Source organism: Anomaloglossus baeobatrachus, chromosome 2 (assembly GCF_048569485.1).
Source record: "Anomaloglossus baeobatrachus isolate aAnoBae1 chromosome 2, aAnoBae1.hap1, whole genome shotgun sequence".
Lineage (NCBI taxonomy): Eukaryota > Metazoa > Chordata > Amphibia > Anura > Aromobatidae > Anomaloglossus > Anomaloglossus baeobatrachus.
In genome coordinates, this window is record NC_134354.1 from 353,982,423 (window position 1) to 354,001,450 (window position 19,028).

The 19,028-nt window shown below is 41.7% G+C and overlaps 2 non-coding genes across 2 annotated transcripts; both read left to right on the forward strand.

Annotated features, from left to right (window-relative positions):
• Positions 1-8,286: 8,286 nt before the first annotated feature.
• TRNAV-UAC (transfer RNA valine (anticodon UAC)) lies at positions 8,287-8,359 on the forward strand. The gene has a single exon. It is a non-coding gene; the product is annotated as a tRNA-Val (tRNA).
• A 9,606-nt stretch (positions 8,360-17,965) lies between these two features.
• TRNAV-UAC (transfer RNA valine (anticodon UAC)) lies at positions 17,966-18,038 on the forward strand. The gene has a single exon. It is a non-coding gene; the product is annotated as a tRNA-Val (tRNA).
• Positions 18,039-19,028: the final 990 nt, after the last annotated feature.

Genomic DNA, 19,028 nt, shown 5'->3' on the forward strand with positions numbered 1-19,028 from the left:
CTTAGTTATGAGTTGGAGTGTGCAGAGGACAGGCGGGTACAGTGCCAGGATTTTGGGGCTCTGGATAGAGGAATGGAAGCCTGCCTTTCTATCCGTCCTAATAGGGAAATGCAGCGAGGAAATCCCTGACCTTGGCTACACAGACGCTGGCGCTGTTTTCAGGACCTGTCACCTTAACTCTGACCCTGCCGGTTTGAGCCCTTAAAAGGACTGCTAGAAAGTGCTCTCCCTAAGCTGTCCAGCGCTGTGTATGGAGCGCATACAGCTGTATCAGCGATAGGACTCAGGAAGGAGCTGCGACAGTGATGTCTGACACCAAAGACGCAGAAGAGATAATGGCGTCCTGGAGGAAAATGTCCGGTTTTATAATGCAGGGACATGTGACATGGACATCCTATCACACATGCCGTTGCTTCTCTGGCTAAAAGTCCACTTAGCTGTGTGTGTGTCTGGGATTAGCTGACATGCTGGCCCGCCCCACAAGACGCGCGCGCTTAGGGAAGGAAGACAAGAAAAAAAAAAAAAAATGGCGATCGCCATTATAGAAACAGCAGTGATCTGAAGGCGCTGTTCACGCACACTATACATTGAAATGTCATAATAGTGTGATTCACAGAGTGACTTACACTATTACAGCAGAAACCAAGCTAGGATTTAGCTGTTTTTTTGCTGCTAGAACCGTTCTCGAACGTTTCTAGAACTATCGAGCTTTTGCAAAAAGCTCGAGTTCTAGTTAGATCTAGAACATGCCCCAAAATCACTCGAGCCTAGAACTGGAGAACCACGAACCACGAACCGCGCTCAACTCTAGGGCTGACAGATAAGCGCACGCGTCTGTCCAGTGACAATGTGGACAGACTGACGTTCATCAAAATGAACAAGTCATGGATCCAGAAGGAATTTACTACCCCTGTGTCATCCTGGGGAGAGTAAATGCTTGTGGATTTGGAATGTGCTTGATGCAAATCAAAACATCCTGTTTGCAACTAGGGCACAACTGCTGCCACTGATGGGGTGTGTGTGTGTGTGGCCCAATTTTTTTTAAAAAGGGAGGCTCCGCTTGGAGTAACCCTTGCTTACATTGTTTTTAAAAGAAGCCAAGATGAACAAGTCATGGTTCAGCAAAGACTTTGCTACCTACCCTGGTGTCATCCTGGGGACGGATAACAATGGCGTATTTTTGAATGTGCTTGATGCAAATCTAGCTGTGAAGTGTACAACTAGGGCACAAGTGCTGCCACTGATTGGGTGGGTGTGTGTGGGGCACAATTTTTGGAAAAAAAGGGAGGCTCCGCTTGGAGTAACCCTTGCTTGATGTGTTTTTAAAAGAAGCCAAGATGAACAAGTCATGGTTCAGCAAAGACTTTGCTACCTACCCTGGTGTCATCCTGGGGACGGATAACAATGGCGTATTTTTGAATGTGCTTGATGCAAATCTAGCTGTGAAGTGTACAACTAGGGCACAAGTGCTGCCACTGAATGGGTGGGTGTGTGTGGGGCACAATTTTTGGAAAAAAAGGGAGGCTCCGCTTGGAGTAACCCTTGCTTGATGTGTTTTTAAAAGAAGCCAAGATGAACAAGTCATGGTTCAGCAAAGACTTTGCTACCTACCCTGGTGTCATCCTGGGGATGGATAACAATGGCATATTTTTGAATGTGCTTGATGCAAATCTAGCTGTGAAGTGTACAACTAGGGCACAAGTGCTGCCACTGAATAAGTGGGTGTGTGTGGGGCACAATTTTTGGAAAAAAAGGGAGGCTCCACTTGGAGTAACCCTTGCTTGATGTGTTTTTAAAAGAAGCCAAGATGAACAAGTCATGGTTCAGCAAAGACTTTGCTACCTACCCTGGTGTCATCCTGGGGACGGATAACAATGGCGTATTTTTGAATGTGCTTGATGCAAATCTAGCTGTGAAGTGTACAACTAGGGCACAAGTGCTGCCACTGAATGGGTGGGTGTGTGTGGGGCACAATTTTTGGAAAAAAAGGGAGGCTCCGCTTGGAGTAACCCTTGCTTGATGTGTTTTTAAAAGAAGCCAAGATGAACAAGTCATGGTTCAGCAAAGACTTTGCTACCTACCCTGGTGTCATCCTGGGGACGGATAACAATGGCGTATTTTTGAATGTGCTTGATGCAAATCTAGCTGTGAAGTGTACAACTAGGGCACAAGTGCTGCCACTGAATGGGTGGGTGTGTGTGGGGCACAATTTTTGGAAAAAAAGGGAGGCTCCGCTTGGAGTAACCCTTGCTTGATGTGTTTTTAAAAGAAGCCAAGATGAACAGAGCTGGGATCAGGAAACACTTTGCTACCTACCCCGGTGTCATCCTGGGGACGGATAACAATGGCGTATTTTTGAATGTGCTTGATGCAAATCTAGCTGTGAAGTGTACAACTAGGGCAAAAGTGCTGCCACTGAGTGGGTATGTGTGGGGCACAATTTTTTGAAAAAAAGGGAGGCTCCGCTTGGAGTAACCCTTGCTTGATGTGTTTTTAAAAGAAGCCAAGATGAACAAGTCATGGTTCAGCAAAGACTTTGCTACCTACCCTGGTGTCATCCTGGGGACGGATAACAATGGCGTATTTTTGAATGTGCTTGATGCAAATCTAGCTGTGAAGTGTACAACTAGGGCACTAGTGCTGCCACTGAATGGGTGGGTGTGTGTGGGGCACAATTTTTGGAAAAAAAGGGAGGCTCCGCTTGGAGTAACCCTTGCTTGATGTGTTTTTAAAAGAAGCCAAGATGAACAAGTCATGGTTCAGCAAAGACTTTGCTACCTACCCTGGTGTCATCCTGGGGACGGATAACAATGGCGTATTTTTGAATGTGCTTGATGCAAATCTAGCTGTGAAGTGTACAACTAGGGCACAAGTGCTGCCACTGAATAAGTGGGTGTGTGTGGGGCACAATTTTTGGAAAAAAAGGGAGGCTCCGCTTGGAGTAACCCTTGCTTGATGTGTTTTTAAAAGAAGCCAAGATGAACAAGTCATGGTTCAGCAAAGACTTTGCTACCTACCCTGGTGTCATCCTGGGGACGGATAACAATGGCGTATTTTTGAATGTGCTTGATGCAAATCTAGCTGTGAAGTGTACAACTAGGGCACAAGTGCTGCCACTGAATGGGTGGGTGTGTGTGGGGCACAATTTTTGGAAAAAAAGGGAGGCTCCGCTTGGAGTAACCCTTGCTTGATGTGTTTTTAAAAGAAGCCAAGATGAACAAGTCATGGTTCAGCAAAGACTTTGCTACCTACCCTGGTGTCATCCTGGGGATGGATAACAATGGCGTATTTTTGAATGTGCTTGATGCAAATCTAGCTGTGAAGTGTACAACTAGGGCACAAGTGCTGCCACTGAATAAGTGGGTGTGTGTGGGGCACAATTTTTGGAAAAAAAGGGAGGCTCCACTTGGAGTAACCCTTGCTTGATGTGTTTTTAAAAGAAGCCAAGATGAACAAGTCATGGTTCAGCAAAGACTTTGCTACCTACCCTGGTGTCATCCTGGGGACGGATAACAATGGCGTATTTTTGAATGTGCTTGATGCAAATCTAGCTGTGAAGTGTACAACTAGGGCACAAGTGCTGCCACTGAATGGGTGGGTGTGTGTGGGGCACAATTTTTGGAAAAAAAGGGAGGCTCCGCTTGGAGTAACCCTTGCTTGATGTGTTTTTAAAAGAAGCCAAGATGAACAAGTCATGGTTCAGCAAAGACTTTGCTACCTACCCTGGTGTCATCCTGGGGACGGATAACAATGGCGTATTTTTGAATGTGCTTGATGCAAATCTAGCTGTGAAGTGTACAACTAGGGCACAAGTGCTGCCACTGAATGGGTGGGTGTGTGTGGGGCACAATTTTTGGAAAAAAAGGGAGGCTCCGCTTGGAGTAACCCTTGCTTGATGTGTTTTTAAAAGAAGCCAAGATGAACAAGTCATGGTTCAGCAAAGACTTTGCTACCTACCCTGGTGTCATCCTGGGGACGGATAACAATGGCGTATTTTTGAATGTGCTTGATGCAAATCTAGCTGTGAAGTGTACAACTAGGCTACAAGTGCTGCCACTGAATGGGTGGGTGTGTGTGGGGCACAATTTTTGGAAAAAAGGGAGGCTCCGCTTGGAGTAACCCTTGCTTGATGTGTTTTTAAAAGAAGCCAAGATGAACAAGTCATGGTTCAGCAAAGACTTTGCTACCTACCCTGGTGTCATCCTGGGGACGGATAACAATGGCGTTTTTTTGAATGTGCTTGATGCAAATCTAGCTGTGAAGTGTACAACTAGGGCACAAGTGCTGCCACTGAATGGGTGGGTGTGTGTGGGGCACAATTTTTGGAAAAAAAGGGAGGCTCCGCTTGGAGTAACCCTTGCTTGATGTGTTTTTAAAAGAAGCCAAGATGAACAGAGCTGGGATCAGGAAACACTTTGCTACCTACCCCGGTGTCATCCTGGGGACGGATAACAATGGCGTATTTTTGAATGTGCTTGATGCAAATCTAGCTGTGAAGTGTACAACTAGGGCACTAGTGCTGCCACTGAATGGGTGGGTGTGTGTGGGGCACAATTTTTGGAAAAAAAGGGAGGCTCCGCTTGGAGTAACCCTTGCTTGATGTGTTTTTAAAAGAAGCCAAGATGAACAAGTCATGGTTCAGCAAAGACTTTGCTACCTACCCTGGTGTCATCCTGGGGACGGATAACAATGGCGTATTTTTGAATGTGCTTGATGCAAATCTAGCTGTGAAGTGTACAACTAGGGCACAAGTGCTGCCACTGAATAAGTGGGTGTGTGTGGGGCACAATTTTTGGAAAAAAAGGGAGGCTCCGCTTGGAGTAACCCTTGCTTGATGTGTTTTTAAAAGAAGCCAAGATGAACAAGTCATGGTTCAGCAAAGACTTTGCTACCTACCCTGGTGTCATCCTGGGGACGGATAACAATGGTGTATTTTTGAATGTGCTTGATGCAAATCTAGCTGTGAAGTGTACAACTAGGGCACAAGTGCTGCCACTGAATGGGTGGGTGTGTGTGGGGCACAATTTTTGGAAAAAAAGGGAGGCTCCGCTTGGAGTAACCCTTGCTTGATGTGTTTTTAAAAGAAGCCAAGATGAACAAGTCATGGTTCAGCAAAGACTTTGCTACCTACCCTGGTGTCATCCTGGGGACGGATAACAATGGCGTATTTTTGAATGTGCTTGATGCAAATCTAGCTGTGAAGTGTACAACTAGGCTACAAGTGCTGCCACTGAATGGGTGGGTGTGTGTGGGGCACAATTTTTGGAAAAAAGGGAGGCTCCGCTTGGAGTAACCCTTGCTTGATGTGTTTTTAAAAGAAGCCAAGATGAACAAGTCATGGTTCAGCAAAGACTTTGCTACCTACCCTGGTGTCATCCTGGGGACGGATAACAATGGCGTATTTTTGAATGTGCTTGATGCAAATCTAGCTGTGAAGTGTACAACTAGGGCACAAGTGCTGCCACTGAGTGGGTGTGTGTGGGGCACAATTTTTTGAAAAAAAGGGAGGCTCCGCTTGGAGTAACCCTTGCTTGATGTGTTTTTAAAAGAAGCCAAGATGAACAAGTCATGGTTCAGCAAAGACTTTGCTACCTACCCTGGTGTCATCCTGGGGACGGATAACAATGGCGTATTTTTGAATGTGCTTGATGCAAATCTAGCTGTGAAGTGTACAACTAGGGCACTAGTGCTGCCACTGAATGGGTGGGTGTGTGTGGGGCACAATTTTTGGAAAAAAAGGGAGGCTCCGCTTGGAGTAACCCTTGCTTGATGTGTTTTTAAAAGAAGCCAAGATGAACAGAGCTGGGATCAGGAAACACTTTGCTACCTACCCCGGTGTCATCATGGGGACGGATAACAATGGCATATTTTTGAATGTGAATGTGCTTGATGCAAATCTAGCTGTGAAGTGTACAACTAGGGCACAAGTGCTGCCACTGAGTGGGTGTGTGTGGGGCACAATTTTTTGAAAAAAGGGAGGCTCCGCTTGGAGTAACCTTGCGGTGTTTTACATGATTTCAGAAGGGCGTGCCATGCCTATATCTGTGTGTCCTCCTCTTTTTCCTTGTCCAGCTGTTTTGTTTTCGCATGAGTATATGTCCTTTTCACTTTCCCATGTGTTTGTGTTGTGTTGTGAGTTGTTTGTCACCTTTTGGACAGCTTTGAGGGTGTTTTCTAGGTGTTTTTATGTGTTTGTGAATGCCTGCCATTGTTTCCTATGCAGTTCGAGTTCGGTTCGTCGAACGTTCGACAAACCGAACTCAAACGGGACCCCCGTTCGGAGAACCGACCTCGAGCCGAACCGGGACCGGTTCGCTCATCTCTAGTCATCACGTCTGCTTAACACGCAGAAGGTCCTGGGTTCAATCCCCAGTGAAACCAATCTGTTCTTAGTTTTGAAATCATACACTATCCAACTACAATATATGAAGTTCTCGGCATTGTCGCAGAATGACGGTATGTTTTGGCTTCCATCAAAAACAGAACTACAAATTATTTTTTTTTTTCCCCTGGCTGTCAAAACTCGTCTCTAAATGCCATTACTTTGCAGGATTTCAAAGGTTTCATAGTGTAGTGGTCATCACATCTGCTTCACACGCAGAAGTTCCTGGGTTCAATCCCCAGTGAAACCAATCTGTTTTTGGTGTTGAAGTAATTTCCTATCGACTTGTAATATGTGAAATTCTTGGTTTCGTTGCCAAATGACAATACATTTTGGCTTCCATCACAAAGAGAACTACGATTTTGGGTTTCTTTTTTATTGACCATTTTAGCAGAAAACATAATCCCATATTATAAAAATCCTATTTGTTTCAAAATATATAGTTCCCATAAATACAAAAGCAAAAGACCAAACTATGGAGAAAACAGTAACACATTCAATATAAACTTCAATTTAAGCAAAATCCCTTTGTAGGAATAAAACTGGTAAAATATGTAATAATAATTGTAAATGTTTCATTAACCAAAAATACTTTCCTTCAGCAATAAAAAGGCCCCGTCAGTCACAATTCTGCTCTGCTAGCCAATACACAGTAATTTTTCGTCAGGTTTCATAGTGTAGTGGTCATCACGTCTGTTTAACACGCAGAAGGTCCTGTGTTCAATCCCCAGTAAAACCAATCTGTTCTTGGTGTTGAAATAATACTCAATTAAACTACAATATATGAAGTTCTTGGCTTTGTTGCTGAATGATGGGATGTTTTGGCTTCCATCCCCAACAGAGCTACGAATTTGTTTTTTTTTTCCCTGGCGGTCAAAACTCGTCTCTAATTGCCATTACTTTGCAGGCTTTCAAAGGTTTCATAGTGTAGTGGAAATCATGTCTGCTTTACTTGCAGACGGTCCTGGGTTCAATCCCCAGTGAAACCCATGTGTTCTTGGTATTGAAATAATCCCCTATCAACCTGCAGTATATAAATTTCTTGGCTTTGTTGCTGAATAACGGGATGTTTTAGCTTCCATCACCAACAGAGCTACGAATTTGTTTTTTTTCCCCTGGCGGTCAAAACTCGTCTCTAATTGCCATTACTTTGCAGGATTTTAAAGGTTTCATACTGTAGGGGTCATCACGTCTGCTTCACATGCATAAGTTCCTGGGTTCAATCATCAATGAAATCAATCTGTTTTTGGTGTTGAAGTAATTTCCTATCGACTTGTAATATGTGAAATTCTTGGTTTCGTTGCCAAATGACAATACATTTTGGCTTCCATCACAAAGAGAACTACGATTTTGGGTTTCTTTTTTATTGACCATTTTAGCAGAAAACATAATCCCATATTATAAAAATCCTATTTGTTTCAAAATATATAGTTCCCATAAATACAAAAGCAAAAGACCAAACTATGGAGAAAAAAGTAACACATTCAATATAAACTTCAATTTAAGCAAAATCCCTTTGTAGGAATAAAACTGGTAAAATATGTAATAATAATTGTAAACGTTTCATTAACCAAAAATACTTTCCTTCAGCAATAAAAAGGCCCCGTCAGTCACAATTCTGCTCTGCTAGCCAATACACAGTAAAGTTTCGTCAGGTTTCATAGTGTAGTGGTCATCACGTCTGTTTAACACGCAGAAGGTCCTGCGTTCAATCCCCAGTAAAACCAATCTGTTCTTGGTGTTGAAATAATACTCAATTAAACTACAATATATGAAGTTCTTGGCTTTGTTGCTGAATGATGGGATGTTTTGGCTTCCATCCCCAACAGAGCTACGAATTTGTTTTTTTTTTCCCTGGCGGTCAAAACTCGTCTCTAATTGCCATTACTTTGTAGGCTTTCAAAGGTTTCATAGTGTAGTGGAAATCACGTCTGCTTTACATGCAGACGGTCCTGGGTTCAATCCCCAGTGAAACCCATGTGTTCTTGGTGTTGAAATAATCCCTTATCAACCTGCAGTATAAAAATTTCTTGGCTTTGTTGCTGAATAACGGGATGTTTTAGCTTCCATCACCAACAGAGCTACGAATTTGTTTTTTTTCCCCTGGCGGTCAAAACTCGTCTCTAATTGCCATTACTTTGCAGGATTTTAAAGGTTTCATAGTGTAGTGGTCATCACGTCTGCTTCACATGCATAAGTTCCTGGGTTCAATCATCAGTGAAACCAATCTGTTTTTGGTGTTGAAGTAATTTCCTATCGACTTGTAATATGTGAAATTCTTGGTTTCGTTGCCAAATGACAATACATTTTGGCTTCCATCACAAAGAGAACTACGATTTTGGGTTTCTTTTTTATTGACCATTTTAGCAGAAAACATAATCCCATATTATAAAAATCCTGTTTGTTTCAAAATATATAGTTCCTTTAAATACAAAAGCAAACAACTAAACTATGTGGAAAAAAGTAACACATTCAATGTAAACTTCCTTTTAAGCAAAATCCCTTTGTAGGAATAAAACTGGTAAAATATGTAATACAAATTGTAAATGTTTCATTAACCAAAAATACTTTCCTTCAGCAATAAAAAGGCCCCATCAGTCACAATTCTGCTCTGCTAGCCAATACACAGTAACTTTGCATCAGGTTTCATAGAGTAGTGGTCATCACGTCTGCTTAACACGCAGGAGGTCCTGCGTTCAATCACCAGTAAAACTAATCTGTTCTTGGTGTTGAAATAATACTCAATTAATCTACAATATATGAAGTTCTTGGCTTTGTTGCCGAATGATGGGATGTTTTGGCTTCCATCCCCAACAGAGCTACGAATTTGTTTTTTTTTTCCCTGGCGGTCAATACTCGTCTCTAATTGCCATTACTTTGCAGGCTTTCAAAGGTTTCATAGTGTAGTGGAAATCACGTCTGCTTTACACGCAGACTGTCCTGGGTTCAATCCCCAGTGAAACCCATGTGTTCTTGGTGTTGAAATAATCCCCTATCAACCTGCAGTATATAAAGTTCTTGCCTTTGTTGCCGAATAACGGGATGTTTTAGCTTCCATCACCAACAGAGCTACGAATTTGTTTTTTTTTTCCCTGGCGGTCAAAACTCGTCTCTAATTGCCATTACTTTGCAGAATTTCAAAGGTTCCATAGTGTAGTGGTCATCACGTCTGCTTCACACGCAGAAGGTCCTGGGTTCAATCCCCAGTGAAACCAATCTGTTTTTGGTGTTGAAGTAATTTCCTATCGACTTGTAATATGTGAAGTTCTTGGTTTCGTTGCCAAATGACAATACATTTTGGCTGGTAAAATTTGTAATAAAAATTGTAAATGTTTCATTAACAAAAAATACTTTCCTTCAGCAATAAAAAGGCCCCGTCAGTCACAATTCTGCTCTGCTAGCCAATACACAGTAACTTTCCATCAGGATTCATAGAGTACTGGTCATCACGTCTGCTTAACACGCAGAAGGTACTGCGTTCAATCCCCAGTTAAACCAATCTGTTCTTGGTGTTAAAATAATACTCAATTAAGCTACAATATATGAAGTTCTTGGCTTTCTTGCCGAATGATGGGAAGTAATTTGCTATCAACCTGAAACATATGAAAGTCTTTCTTTTGTTGCCAACTGATAATATATTTTGGCTTCCATCACCAAGAGAACTACGATTTTGGGTTTCTTTTTTATTGACCATTTTAGCAGAAAACATAATCCCATATTATAAAAATCCTATTTGCTTCAAAATATATAGTTCCTTTAAATACAAAATCAAACAACTAAACTATGTGGAAAAAAGTAACACATTCAATGTAATCTTCCTTTTAAGCAAAATCCCTTTGTAGGAATAAAACTGGTAAAATATGTAATAAAAATTGTAAATGTTTCCTTAACCAAAAATACTTTCCTTCAGCAATAAAAAGGCCCTGTCAGTCACAATTCTGCTCTGCTAGCCAATACACAGTAACTTATCGTCACGTTTCATAATGTAGTGGTCATTACGTCTGCTTAACACGCAGAAGATCCTGGGTTCAATCCCCAGGGAAACCAATCTGTTCTTAGTGTTGAAATCATACGCTATCCAACTACAATATATGAAGTTATCGGCATTGTTGCCGAATGACGGTATGTTTTTGCTTCCATCACAAACAGAACTACAAATTATTTTTTTTTTTTTCCCCTGGCGGTCAAAACTCGTCTCTAAATGCCATTACTTAGCTGGCTACAAAACTAGGGGGAACCCTACGTCATTTTGTTTTCATTTTTTTGGCTAAATACAAAGCTAAGCACCCCTTAGTGCCACATGAAAGGCACCAAAGGGTGCTCCACTTTTTCTCCACTTTTTCTCCACTTCTCCACTTTTTCTCCACTTTTTCTCCACTTTTTATCCATTTTTTTCTCCACTTTTTCTCCACTTTTTATCCACTTTTTATTTATTTTTTTCTCCACTTTTTCTCCACTTTTTCTTCACTTTTTCTTCACTTTTTCTCCACTTTTTCTCCATTTTTTCTCCACTTTTTCTCCACTTTTTCTCCGTTCTTTTTCTATGGTCGGTCTACCCATTAGCTCTGCCATGCATACTGTAGCTCTACACCTACTGCACATGTTACTTTATGATTGACATCTTTTTCGTACCAGAGCTGTCTAAGCCTACTCTGACCCCATATTTGTCATTACTATATTGTCCTTGTACTGTATTATGACATTTGTATCATGTGTTTCATTTCTTGCTGTGTTGCAATTTTTTTGCTGCATCCCAATTGTACCTCTACATTGTTCGAGTTTATGTTATTGTTCTCTCACTCTTATGTGATACTGATTATTGTCATTTTTCATGATTACATGCAGATAAGTCCAATCTGACGAAGGCTCAGGCCGAAACGTCATTTGTAACTTGTTTTGGACAAAAACATATATGCTTATGAAAAATTTTTTTTTCTTAATACGGACCAATAAAGAGTGATTTTGCATTACTATCCGTTGTGACTTACTGACTTAGTCTGGGAGATTTAGAGTGCCGAGGCTACTCACTAATTTTATCTAATATTACCTCTGAGCACCTATATACCAGTGATCAGAGCTTCCTCTACAGTAGTTCTCCTGATTAGGCATGCCCTTACCTCATGAGCAGGGCATTGCAGCTTTGGTAGCAACCATTACGACATGGACTCTGCTGCTGTGGACCCAGGGAGAGTGAGTGCAGATTCATTGAACCCACACTCCTCACATGAAGGGTCCGCACTCCTAGTAAATGGGGGATACGTTCCCTGAGTGTCTCCCCCCCATATTCTAGATGGTCCAGAGTCGTCGTGGGACCCCTTTATTTTTTTTCTTACAATAAATTGGTGAAAGAGGAAATGTTTTGGGGACTGTTTTTTCAAATAAATTTCTTTTGTCGATTTTTTTTTTTTTGTTAGTACTGACAGTTTATGATGTTGGGTATCTAATAGACCCCATAACATCACAAACTGCTGGGCTTGATCTCAGGTGACTTTACAGCTAGTATCAACCCGATTTATTACCCTGTTTGCCACTGCACCAGGGCACGGGATGAGCTGGGGTGAAGCGCCAGGATTGGCGCATCTAGTGGATGCGCCACGTCTGGGGTGCCTGCGGCCTGCTATTTTTAGGCTGTGAAGGCCCAATAACTATGTACCTTCCCACCCTGAGAATACCAGACCACAGCTGTCCGCTTTACCTTGGCTGGTGATCCAATTTGGGGGGGACCCTACTTTTATTGTGTAATTATTAATATTTATAAAATAATTATAAAAAAGAGCCTGAGGGGACCTCCACATTGGATCCCCGCCCACGGTAAAGCTGCCAGCTGTGGTTTTCAGGCTACAGCCGTCTGCTTTACCTTAGCTGGCTATCAAAAATGGGGGGACCCAACGTCATTTTTTTTTTAACTATTTTTTAAATAGAAAAAATTAATGGGCTTCCCTGTATTTTGATTGCCAACCAAGGTAACGGCAGGCAGACTGGGGTGGCAACCCATAGCTGTCTGCTTTATCTGCACTGAGAATCAAAAATACCGCGGAGCGCTACGTCATTTTTTTAAAGATTTATTTTTACAGCACTGTGATGTCCAGCAATCAAAATACAGGGAAGCCCATTTTGTTTTTAGTTATTTAAATAAATAATTAAAAAAAAATATATATGGGCTCCTGCTGCATTTTTTGTATTGCTAGGTAAGGGTAATCCAAGCAGCTACTGGCTGCTAACCCCCACTGCTTGGTGTTACCTTCACTGGCAATGGAAAATCCAGGGAAGCATTTTTTATTTTTTTTGCCAAAAAACTACAAAAAAAGGACGTGAGCTTCGCCATATTTTTGTATGCTTGCCAGGTATAGCAGGCAGGTGCTGGAAGAGTTGGATACAGCGCCAGAAGATGGCGCTTCTTTGAAAATGCCATTTTCTGAGGCGGCTGCAGACTGCAATTCGCAGCAGTGGGGCCCAGAAAGCTCAGGCCAACCTGTGCTGCGGATTCCAATCCCCAGCTGCCTAGTTGTACCTGGCTGGACACAAAAATGGGGCGAAGCCTACGTCATTTGTTTTCTAATTATTTAATGAAATTCATGAAATAATAGAAAAAGGGCTTCCCTTTATTTTTGGTTCCCAGCCGGGTACAAATAGGCAACTGGGGGTTGGGGGCAGCCGTACCTGCCTGCTGTACCTGGCTAGCATACAAAAATATGGCGAAGCCCACATAATTTTTTCAGGGGGCAAAAAACTTCTGCATACAGTCGTGGATGGAGTATGCTGAGCCTTGTAGTTCTGCAGCTGCTGTGTGTCTGTATGGAGAAGAGCAGACAGCAGCTGCAGAACTACAAGGCTCAGCATACTCCATCCAGGACGGTATGCAGAATATTTTTGCCCACCAAAAAATGACGTGGGCTTCGCCATATTTTTGTATGCTAGCCAGGTACAGCAGGCAGCCACGGGCTGCCTCCAACCCCCAGTTGCCTATTTGTACCCGGCTGGGAACCAAAAATATAGGGAAGCCCGTTTTTTTTAATTATTTCACTTATTTCATGAAATAATTAAAAAACAAATGACGTGGGCTTCGCCCCATTTTTTGTGTCCAGCCGGGTACAACTAGGCAGCTGGGGATTGGAATCCGCAGCACAGGTTAGCCCGAGGTTTCTGGGCGCCTCTGCTGCGAATTTCAGTCCGCAGCCGTCCCAGAAAATGGCGCTCTCATAGAAGCGCCATCATCTGGCGCTGTATCCAACTCTTCCAACAGCCCTGAAGCCGGGTGGCTTGTTGGGTAATCATGAGTTAATACTGGCTTTGTTTTACTAGCCAGTATTAAGCCAGAGATTCTTAATGTCAGGCACGTTTGACCCGGCCATTAAGAATCTCCAATAAAGGGTTAAAAAAAAACACCACACAGAGAAAAAAATACTTTAATAGAAATAAATACACAGACACATTAGAGACTCCATCTTTATTACCCCCTGTCAGCCCTCCACGATCCTGCTCTTCTGTCTTCTTTCTTTCTAGTGTAGTAGTAGTGACGATTGTAGTGAGGATGAGGTTCACCAGCTCATCACTTGGGGCTGAGGAACCTCATCCTCACTACAATCCTCACTAGTGTAGTAGTAGTGACGATTGTAGTGAGGATGAGTTTACCCAGCTCATCACTTGGGGCTGAGGAACCTCATCCTCACTACAATCATCACTAGTGTAGTAGTAGTGACGATTGTAGTGAGGATGAGTTTACCCAGCTCATCACTTGGGGCTGAGGAACCTCATCCTCACTACAATCATCACTAGTATAGTAGTAGTGACGATTGTAGTGAGGATGAGTTTACCCAGCTCATCACTTGGGGCTGAGGAACCTCATCCTCACTACAATCATCACTAGTGTAGTAGTAGTGACGATTGTAGTGAGGATGAGTTTACCCAGCTCATCACTTGGGGCTGAGGAACCTCATCCTCACTACAATCCTCACTAGTGTAGTAGTAGTGACAATTGTAGTGAGGATGAGTTTACCCAGCTCATCACTTGGGGCTGAGGAACCTCATCCTCACTACAATCCTCACTACAAACGGGAAGCAGCGTGCAGCCTTCACTCCGTGAGTGATCAGTGCTGGCTGTCAGCGGTAACAGCGGTAACGCTGACAGATGCGTTACCATAGCAACGGTGCTCTCGGAGCCGCGGTTAGCGGTGACGTCACCGCTAACTGCGTTGCTATGGCAACGGTGATCTCCGTTAATGACCGGCTGTGTCAGCCGGTCCCTAACGGAACGGGGAGTCGACCGTGTGCTAGAGCATGTCGCCGGTACACGGCGATACACATATGTGCACCGTGTACCGGAGAGATGCACTCGCAGGTCCTACATGACGCGTCATAGTCATGTGACCAGTCTGTAGCCAATGAGATAATAGCCACGTGACTGGTCACATGGATATTTTGACGTCATGATAGGTCCTGCATCTCAGCTGGCAGTGCTGGTCACGTGGAGGATTCAGCGATCATCGGATGGAATAGCGGCAGGAGACAGAGTACAGGAGGGATCGCGGGCACCGGTAAGTGTTATGGCAATGTTTATTAACTGTTTGTGTACATTTATAATGCATTTTTATGTGTTTTTGATTGCCTCCCATTATAGCCTATTGGTTCGAGTTCGGTTCGTCGAACGTTCGACGAACCGAACTCAAACGGGACCCCCGTTCGGCAAACCGACTCGAGCCGAACCGCGACCGGTTCGCTCATCTCTAGTCCTGGGTTCAATCCCCAGTGAAACCAATCTGTTCTTAGTGTTGAAATAATACGCTATCCAACTCCAATATATGAAGTTCTCGGCTTTGTTGCCGAATGACGGGATGTTTTGGATTCCATCACAAACAGAACTACAAATTATTTTTTTTTTTCCCCTGACGGTCAAAACTCGTCTCTAAATGCCATTACTTCGCAGGATTTCACAGATTTCATAGTGGAGTCGTCATCACGTCTACTTCACACACAGAAGGTCCTGGGTTCAATCCCCAGTAAAAACTAGCCGTTTTCGCTGTTGAAGTAATTTGCTATCAACCTGTAACTTATGAAATTCTTTGTTTTGTTGCCAACTGATAATATATTTTGGCTTCCATCACCAAGAGAACTACGATTTTGGGTTCAATCCCCAGTGAAACCAATCTGTTCTTAGTGTTGAAATAATACGCTATCCAACTACAAACATCACAAACAGAACTACAAATTAATTTTTTTTTTTTCCCCTGGCGGTCAAAACTCGTCTCTAAATCCCATTACTTTGCAGGATTTCACAGGTTTCATAGTGGAGTGGTCATCACGTCTACTTCACACGCAGAAGGTCCTGGGTTCAATCCCCAGTAAAAACAAGCCATTTTCGCTGTTGAAGTAATTTGCTATGAACCTGTAATATATGAAATTCTTGGTTTTGTTGCAAACAACTAAACTATATGGAAAAAAGTAACACATTCAATGTAAACTTCCTTTTAAGCAAAATCCCTTTGTAGGAATAAAACTGGTAAAATATGTAATAAAAATTGTAAATGTTTCATTAACCAAAAATACTTTCCTTCAGCAATAAAAAGGCCCATCAGTCACAATTCTGCTCTGCTAGCCAATACACAGTAACTTTTTATCAGGTTTCATAGAGTAGTGGTCATCACGTCTGCTTAACACGCAGAAGGTCCTGCTTTCAGTAAAACCTATCTGTTCTTGGTGTTGAAATAATCCCCTATCAACCTGCAGTATGTAAAGTTCTTGGCTTTGGTGCTGAATAACGGGATGTTTTATCTTCCATCACCAACAGAGCTACGAATTTGTTTTTTTTCCCCTGGCGGTCAAAACTCGTCTCTAATTGCCATTACTTTGCGGGATATCAAAGGTTTCATAGTGTAATGGTCATCACATCTGCTTCACACGCAGCAGGTCCTGGGTTCAATCCCCAGTGAAACCAATCTGTTTTTGGTGTTGAAGTAATTTCCTATCGACTTGTAATATGTGAAATTCTTGGTTTCGTTGCCAAATGACAATACATTTTGGCTGCCATCACAAAGAGAACTACGATTTTGGGTTTCTTTTTTATTGATCATTTTAGCAGAAAACATAATCCAGTATTATTAAAATCCTATTTGTTTCAAAATATGTAGTTCCCATAAATACAAAAGCAAAAGACCAAACTATGGAGAAAAAAGTAACACATTCAATATAAACTTCACTTTAAGCAAAATCCCTTTGTAGGAATAAAACTGGTAAAATATGTAATAATAATTGTAAATGTTTCATTAACCAAAAATACTTTCCTTCAGCAATAAAAAGGCCCCGTCAGTCACAATTCTGCTCTGCTAGCCAATACACAGTAACTTTTCGTCAGGTTTCATAGTGTAGTGGTCATCACGTCTGCTTAACACGCAGAAGTTCCTGGGTTCAATCCCCAGTGAAACCAAGCTGTTCTTATTGTTGAAATAATACGCTATCCAACTACAATATATGAAGTTCTCGGCTTTGTTGCCGAATGACGGGATGTTTTGGCTTCCATCACAAACAGAACTACAAATTATTTTTTTTTTTCCCCTGGTGGTCAAAACTCGTCTCTAAATGCCATTACTTCGGAGGATTTCACAAGTTTCGTAGTGGAGTGGTCATCACGTCTACTTCTCACGCAGAAGGTCCAAGGTTCAATCCCCAGTAAAGACAAGCCGTTTTCGCTGTTGATGTAATTTGCTATCAACCTGTAATATATGAAATTCTTGGTTTTGTTGCCAACTGATAATATATTTTGGCTTCCCTCACCAAGAGAACTACGATTTTTGGTCTCTTTTTTATTGACCATTTTAGCAGAAAACATAATCCCATATTATAAAAATCCTGTTTGTTTCAAAATATATAGTTCCTTTAAATACAAAAGCAAACAACTAAACTATGGAGAAAAAAGTAACACATTCAATATAAACTTCAATTTAAGCAAAATCCCTTTGTAGGAATAAAACTGGTAAAATATGTAATAATAATTGTAAATGTTTCATTAACCAAAAATACTTTCCTTCAGCAAAGGCCCCGTCAGTCACAATTCTGCTCTGCTAGCCAATACACAGTAACTTTTTGTCAGGTTTCATAGTGTAGTGGCCATCACGTCTGCTTAACATGCAGAAGGTCCTGGGTTCAATTGCCCCAGTGAAACCAATCTGTTCTTAGTGTTGAAATAATACGCTATCCAGCTACAATATATGAAGTTCTCGGCATTGTTGCCGAATGATGGGATGTTTTGGCTTCCATCCCCAACAGAGCTACGAATTTGTTTTTTTTTTCCTGGCGGTCAAAACTCGTCTCTAATTGCCATTACTTTGCATGCTTTCAAAGGTTTCATAGTGTAGTGGAAATCACGTCTGCTTTACACGTAGAAGGTCCTGGGTTCAATCCCCAGTGATACTCATGTGTCCTTGGTGTTGAAATAATCCTTTATCAACCTGCAGTATATAAAGTTCTTGGCTTTGCTGCCGAATAACGGCATGTTTTAGCTTCCATCCCAACAGAGCTACGAATTTGGTTTTTTTTTTCCCTGGCGATCAAAACTTGTCTCTAATTGCCATTACCTTGCAAGCTTTCAAAGGTTTCATAGTGTAGTGGAAATCACGTCTGCTTTACACGCAGAAGGTCCTGGGTTCAATCCCCAGTGAAACCAATCTGTTTTTGGTGTTGAAGTAATTTCCTATCGACTTGTAATATGTGAAATTCTTGGTTTCGTTGCCAAATGACAATACATTTTGGCTTCCATCACAAAGAGAACTACGATTTTGGGTTTCTTTTTTATTGACCATTTTTGCAGAAAACATAATCCCATATTATAAAAATCCTATTTGTTTCAAAATATATAGTTCCCATAAATACAAAAGCAAAAGACTAAACTATGGAGAAAAAAGTAACACATTCAATATAAACTTCAATTTAAGCAAAATCCCTTTGTAGGAATAAAACTGGTAAAATATGTAATAATAATTGTAAATGTTTCATTAACAAAAAATACTTTCCTTTAGCAATAAAAAGGCCCCGTCAGTCACAATTCTTCTCTGCTAGCCAATACACAGTAACTTTTCGTCAGGTTTCATAGTGTAGTGGTCATCACGTCTGCTTAACATGCAGAAAGTCCTGGGTTTAATCCCCAGTGAAACCAATCTGTTCTTAGTGTTGAAATAATATCCTATCCAACTACAATATATTTAGTTCTCGGCATTGTTGCCGAATGACGGTATGTTTTGGCTTCCATCACAAACAGAACTACAAATTATTTTTTTTTTCCCCTGGCGGTCAAAACTCGTCTCTAAATGCCATTACTTTGCAGGATTTCACAGGTTTCATAGTGGAGTGGTCATCACGTCTACTTCACACGCAGAAGGTCCTGGGTTCATTTTCTAGTGAAACCAATCAGTTTTTGGTGTTGAAGTAATTTCCTATCGACTTGTAATATGTGAAATTCTTGGTTTCGTTGCCAAATGACAATACATTTTGGCTTCCATCACAAAGAGAAGTACGATTTTGGGTTTCTTTTTTATTGACCATTTTAGCAGAAAACATAATCCCATGTTATAAAAATCCTGTTTGTTTCAAAATATATAGTTCCCATAAATACAAAAGCAAAAGACCAAACTATGGAGAAAAAAGTAACACATTCAAT